Raw genomic sequence first — 7883 nt, 5'->3', positions numbered from 1 at the left:
CCACCCCCGCCCTCCCTTCTCCTTCTTCCTTCTGTTCTTCCTCAGATCTGCTTCCTCTCTTCTTTGAAACTTCTCCTTAAAACACTGAAGACACAAAAAGCTTCTGTGCCTGGCCCTGGCTTTTCCTAAAGACCCTTCCAACTTCGGGATTCTTTGGCTCCAACTGCTCAGGCCCTCGTTACTTTCTTTGTCAAAAGAATGAACCCATACTGCCACCAAGTTATCAATCCTATAGGAGAGTTTTCCTGTAAATATTGTCAAAGATGGTACTATTTTCTCCATGGGTCAATTAATATAAAGAGATTAATAGGTTCAACAGAAATAAACATATGCTGTTAACTGAAGTCCACACTCATTCATGTATTAATTTATTTACACTTTCCCATTTATTCTTAATGGAGCCATGTACTGGGTTTTCTCCAAGAACTCCAGCCTCAGGCATTCTTTGTCCGGTAAAAGGATGAAACCCTCACGAAAGTAACTACAATACAAAGAAGGCAGTGGGTGGCATCCAGAGAAAAGCATGGAAACAGTGCTGGATGTTCTCATGGGGATCTGATAAGGCTCTATAGCAAAGCTGAGCAACCCAGGCAAATGCTTGCCTTTCTCTGCATTATCCAGCTTGGACACTGCATTTATCCAGAGCTCACTGGACAAGCTCACAAGCTGAGCCCCTGCTAGACTTCCGTCTTCCAGGCTTAGTCTTGGGGAACTAGCACACCTGAGATGTCTGGTGCGCAAGATAAACTAGAAAAGCAGGATCCCTGAGCCTGGAATGAATACACACGAGATTTTTTTAAATGTCTAATACAGGGGTGGGCAAACTTTTTGACTCGAGGGCCACAATGGATTCTTAAACTGGACCGGAGGGCCGGAACAAAAGCATGGATGGAGTGTTTGTGTGAACTAATATAAATTCAAAGTAAACATCATTACATAAAAGGGTACGGTCTTTTTTTTAAATTATTATTTCAATAGTTTTATTCATTTCAAACTGTGCTCTGATACTGTGCTCTCCAGGGGCGTGTCTCCCTACATCACCACGATAACGTGTCTACGCATTCCCAGGGTGATGTCGGGGGACGCGTCCGCGGGCATTACAAGGAGCCTCTGGAAGATTGAGAGGTTGCTCCTTCTACTGAATGGGCGGATATAAATCCGCCCACTCAGAAGAAGGAGCTGCGGCCGTGTTTCCTGACGTTGCCATGTTAACACTGCTGCTGGTGAAGGAGCGGAGGGGAGAGCAAGAGAACCCTCCACTCTTTCGGCTCCGCAGGCCCGATAGAACAGCCGAACGGGCCGGATCCGGCCCGCGGGCCATAGTTTGCCCACGGGTGGTCTAATATGATCTTGACACACACCAACAGAGTCACATTGCAAAAGCATAGCAGCTTTCTTCCAGAACCCATGCTATTTAGATGATAGGGGTACACCTTAGGACCCCAGGTGGGTAAGGAGGCAGAATATTAACAGATGCTAGGCTAAATTTTGATACATTTAAAACATTTTGGAGTCTCAATGTCTCTAACTTTTAGCCACCAATATCTTGGAAACAAATCAATTTCTTTAAAGCATGAGTAAATTAAAACTCTCAAGAAGATTCTCATCTCAACAGTTTATGTGGTTGAGATGGATGACAGAAATTTCTAGAAGTCTTATATTTCCCAAAAAGTACTCTTGCATTATTAATACAGTGTTAAAAGGGAGATTTAGGTAGTTTGCCTGAAATTGTACCTTTCTTTCCCTTGATTTTGTATTACTCGCAGGTATGTGTCAGAAATAGAAAAATATTTTAAATTACTTAGGTCAGTTGTTATTGTGTTGGGAGGGCATTAGAACCACCTGGGAATGTTTAGGAAAAAAAAGAAAAGTAAGAAACTACTACAGATGACTGCCTTACCTTCAAAAGTTAAGTTTCCCCTTTTCTAGGAGTAATTTGCTAATCTCCTCAGGATCAGCTAGAGTAGAATGTGCAGCTAGAGTAGAAAACCACTGATTGAGACCACAAAGGGGTAATAAACAGGTTATAAACATATGTTCTCACATACACTTTCCCTGTCATTGTGCCTCTGAGTAATACCAATGAAATCTACAATCTCAAATTTAACCTCCTCCCCCCCCCCCAAAAAAAAAATAAGACCCTGAATGGAAAAATATATCTTACATAATAAAATGACCCATTTATGAAAAATAAGAAAGATTCTATATAGCCCAAAATGAAGGTATAGTAAAGTACAGTAAGTAAATCCTTCCAATGTAATATTGTCCAGCAATTTTAAATTGTGACTATCAAGAATTTATGGCCGTGTAAAAAAATAAATATAAATATATCTATACAATATGAACACAACTATGAAAATCAAACTAAAGTTATACATAGAAACACACAAAAGAAAAAGAATGTAAAATAAATACCACACACACACACACACACACACACAAACATCAATAGAGGCTATCTCATTTGTGGCATTTGCTTCCTTATTTTGCACTTTCTTAATATTTTCTAAACTGCTATGTATATGGTGAGAAACAATTTTATAGTCAAACAAAAGCAACTTATTTTTCAAAAATAATTCTTCTGACTATGTCTAAAGAGACAAGCAAGGTATAAGTCTCAACAATTAACAAAACAAAGATAAAAATTCTCACCTGAGGTTTCTTTCTTTCAAGTGACTTAGCGTTTGTGTCTTCTGTCTCTCCTGCTTTCCTCCTCCAAGTAATTCAGCTTGCTCATTTAAAAGAAAAGTGAAACTGTGAATTATAATTTATGAACAGTGTCGGCCAATAGCAAGAGAATAAGGAACTTTTTCAGTCAGTGGGCCATCTGTCCTTCATAGAAACTAGGTGTGGGTGTTGGTGCTGGCTTCCCTCTCAAAAAGGGGAAAGATTTCCAGTTAGGAGCTACATCTAAAAGGAAGAAACCTAGATGAGCTCTGACTCTCTAAGGACTATTTTTATCAGCATCCTTTACAACAGATCAAGGGGATGTGATGGGCTGGAGTCAGCGGTTTTAAATGGCTTTTAGTTCTCCTAACTGTTTTTTGTTTCCATGGCAACAGTAACATCAACATTTTAGCTTTAAGTATACAGCACTTCAGTTCTGTGTAGAGTACTTCCCATCACCCACTTGCTTTATCAACTTACTTGCCCTCAGGCAAAGACCTTACCCATTCTGCTGAAAATGCTCCATGGAAGGCTACCAAAGACTGCTTCATTGCTCATGTCAAAGGTTCTTTCTTTCTTCATCTTCATCTTCCTTCCCTAGTGGTTATACAATTAATCAATGCCACTTTTTTGAAACTTTTACTCCTTGTTTTTCTCATTCTCCTGGTTGTTTTTCAACCCCATGGGTTGCTTCCCCTTTACCTCCTTTTCTGATGCCTCTTCTTTCACACCTTTTCTAAAAATGAGCTTTCCCCAAAAGTCTGTTTTCTGACTGTGTTCTTTTATCTATGTCTACAATACCTACTTATGACCAAATTTTATATGTCCAATACAGAGCTTTTCTCTTCCCCTCTCAAGTATACCTTCCTCCATCAATACAATACAATCAAATGTCACCACAATGATTTACCCATTAATCAGTTTATAAACCAAGAAGTCATCTTTAACTTCTCTCATTCTCTTACAGCCAGCATCCAAGCCAAACAATTCCATTTGCTCTACCTGAAAAATATTTCCCAGGTCCAAGCAGTACTTACCTCCTTATCCTCATTAAAAATTATCATCATTTCTAGGGTAGAATGTAGTAACATTAATCAAGAAATAAAAGGCACCCAAATTGGAAAGAAAGAAGTAAAATATGTCATTTGCAAATGATATACTAGTACTCTTATATGTAGAAAACCCTAAAGATTTCATACATACACACACACACACACACACACACACACACACACACCCTGTTAGAACTAATAAATGAATTCAGCAAAGTTGCAGAATACAAAATAAACACAGAAACCTCAATTTCATTTCTATACACTATCAATTATAACATTGAAAAGAATAAAATATTTAAGAATTAACTATAGAGAGAGAAGATGGTGGCCAAATAGGCAGACCTTTCTTGTATCTCCTACCAGGGCCAGACTAGAAATACAACTAAATTGGGGAACATTCACCCAAAATTACCAAGTGAGGTCCAACTGAGAAGAGACTTATATTAAGGAAGGACAGAAAACACTTGGAGATTGCACCTGCAAAACAGCTCGCATGATGTGGTTGGAGGTGAACCTCACAGTCAGCCAGGCTGAGAAGATATTCCTCTGATGAATGGGACAATGACATTCATGACCCGGTTACAATAGGAGAGAGTCTAACCACTCACACAAGAGACATTTGTAGAGCAACTGGTTCACAATATTTAAGAGACTGTACCCCTGGGTCCCACAAAACACTTACAACATAAGACCACCCCACAAAGACTAGGATAACTATTTGATCTGATACATAGAAACAAATTCAAAGGGAGAGTAAAAATGGGAGACAAGGAAACAACCCCTAAATGAAAGAAACGGATGAAACTCTAGAAAGAAAACTAAATAAAATAGAAGCAAGCAATTTATCAGATATCGAGTACAAAGTAATGGTTATAAGAATGCTCAAAGAATTTTGTGACAATTTCAAGAAACTTAGTGGGAATAATAACAGCATGAAACGAGAAATAGAAACCATAAATAAGAATCAATTGGAAATGAAGAATAACATATTTGACATCAAGAATACACTGGAAGGAATCAAAAATAGACTAAATGAGGCAGAAGACTGAATCAGTGACTTGGAAGACAAGGTAAAAGAAAATATGCAATTAGAGCAGCAAAGAGAAAAAAGAATTAAAAAGCAGAATAGTTAAAGGGAACTTTGGGACAACATGAAACATAACAACATCCACATCCCAAGGATACCAGAAGGAGAAGAAAGTGAACAAGGAATAGAGAACCTGTTTAAAGAAATAATGACAGAAAACTTACCTAACCTGGTGAAGAAAAAAGTCACACAAGTTTAGAAAGCACAGAGAGTTCCAATCAAGATGAACCCAAAGAGATCCACTCGAAGACACATCACAATCAAAAGAACAAACATTAAAGAATCTTAAAGGCAGCAAGAAAGAGACAGAAAGTTACCTGAAAGGGAGTACCTATTAGAATGTCAGCTGATTTCTCAGCAGAAACAATTCACACCAGAAGGGATTGGTATGAAGTATTCAAAGTAATGAAAAACAAGGACCTGAAGCCAGGACTTCTCTATCCAGCAAGGCTATCATTTAAAATTGAGGAGGAAATAAAGAGCTTCCAAAACACAAAAAGCCTAAAGGAGCACATTATTAACAAACCAGCATTTCAGGAAATGTGAAAGGGAGTGTTTAAAGAAGAAATGAAGAAAGAGGAACATAGGTATAAAGAAAAAAATGCTAGTAAATAAGTACCTAACAATAAACATATAAATGGATTAAATGCTCCAATCAAAAGACATATAGTAGCTGAATGGATAAGAAAATATGTCCCAAACATATGCTGTTTACAAGAGACCCATCTCAGAACAAAAGATTCATGCAGACTGAAAGTGAAGGTATGGGAAAAAATTTCCATGCAAAGGAAAATGAAAAAATAAAGCAAGGGTAGCAATACATATATGTGACAAAGTAGACTTAAAAGCAAAGGACATAACAAGAGACAAAAAAGGCCACTACATAATACTAAAGGGATCGATACAATAAGAGGATATAACCAGGTAAGCACATATGCACCCAATATAGGAGAACCTAAATATATTTTTAAAAGCTCTAGGAGAAATTTAAGGGAGAGATTGATAGGAATACAATCATAGTAGGGGACTTTAATACCCCAGTGATATCACTGGATCGACCTTCCAGACAAAAAATTAACAAGGAAACAGAGACCTTAAACAATACACTAGATCAGATGGGTTTAATTGACATTTACAGAACTTTCCACCCCAAAGCTGCAGAATATACATTCTTCTCAAGTGTACATGGAACATTCTCAAAGATAGGCCACATATTAAGACACAAAATAAGTCTTTATAAGTTCAAGAGGATTGAAATCATATCAAGCTTCTTCTCAGATCACAATGGAATGAACTCAGAAATCAATCACAGTAAAAACACTCAAAAACATTGAAATACATAGAGGCTAAATAGTATGTTATTTAACAATAAATGAGTTACCAATGAACTAAAGGAAGAAATAAACATTTCCTGGAAACAAATGAAAATGATCATGCAAAAAAACCAAAATCTATGGGACACAGCAAAAGCAATCCTGAGAGGGAAGCATTACAGACCTACGTCAAGAAATAAGAAAAGGCTTTAATAAATTATCTAACACTACAACAACAACAAAATTAGAAAAAGAACAATAAGAAAAGCCCAGAGTAGGTAGAAGGAAGGAAATAATAAACATCACAGAGGAAATAAATAACATAGAGATTTTAAAAATGATACAAAAGATCAATAAAACTAAGAATTGGTCCTTTGAAAAGATAAACAAGATAGATGAACCTTTAGCCAGACTCATAAAGAAACAAAGAGAGAGGAACCAAACAAATAGCATCAAAAGAGGTGAAGCAACAACTGACACCACAGAAATACATAGGATTGTAAAAAAATATTACGAACAATATACGCCAACAAGCTGGACAACCTGAATGAAACAGACAAAATCCTAAAAAATACAATCTTCCAAAACTCAATCAGAAAGAATCAGAACATCTGAGTAGGCCAATAACAACTGATGAAATTGAACCAGTAATCAAAAAACTACCAGCAAACAAAAGTCGTGGTCTGGGTGGCTTCACAGGGGAGTTTTACCAAATATTCACAAAAGAACGCACACCTATCCTCTCAAAGTGTTCAAAAACTCCAAGAGGAAGGAAACACTTCCAAGCCACTGGAAGTCCTAGCCACAGCGAACAGACAAGAAGAAAACATAAAAGGCAAACAAATTGGAAAGAAGGAAGTAAAACTGTCATTATTTGCAGATGACATAATATTGTAAATAGAAACCCTAAAGACTCCACCAAAAAATGACTAGATTTAATAAATAAATTCAGCAGGATAAAAAATGAACACCCAGAAATATATGGCATTTTTCTACACCATAATGATGCCTCAGAAAAAAAAAAACTTTAAAAATCCCATTTACCTTTGTAATAAAAAATTAAGATACTTCAGAATAAACTTAACCAAGGAGGTAAAAGACCTGTACTCAGAAACTACAGGTCAATGAAAAATGAGGTAGAAAAATATATAAACAAGTGGAACAATAATCATTTTCATGTATTTATAGAATTTACATCATTAAAATGTCCATACTATCTAAAGCAATCCATAGATTAAATGCAATCCCTATTAAAATACTAATGGCATATTTCACAGATCCAATACTCCAGAAATTCATGTGGAACCAAAGAAGACCACAAATAGCCACAGCAATCTTGAGAAAGATTAACAAAGTTGGAGTGATCACAATACCAGATATCAATTATACTACAAAGACACTGTACTCAAAACAGCATGGTAATGGCACAAAAATAGGCATATAAATCAACGGAACATAACAGAGAACCCAGAAATCAACCCAAGCCATTATGCTCAATTAATATTTGACAATGGAATAAAGACAGTCTCTTAAATAAATAGTGTTGGGAAAATTGGTCAAGTATATGCAAAAAAAAAAAAAATGAAACTAAACCACCAACTTACACCATATACAAAAATAAACTCAAAATGGATAAAAGACATAAATGTAAATCATGAGACCATAAAAATCCTAGAAGAAATCATAGGCAGAAAAATATCAGACATCTCACAGAGGAGAATTTTCACCAATGCATCACCTAAAGCAAGAGAAACAAAGTTA

Source organism: Plecotus auritus (genome assembly GCF_963455305.1).
Source record: "Plecotus auritus genome assembly, chromosome: 3".
Taxonomy (NCBI): domain Eukaryota; kingdom Metazoa; phylum Chordata; class Mammalia; order Chiroptera; family Vespertilionidae; genus Plecotus; species Plecotus auritus.
Note: the sequence above shows the minus strand (reverse complement) of the source record.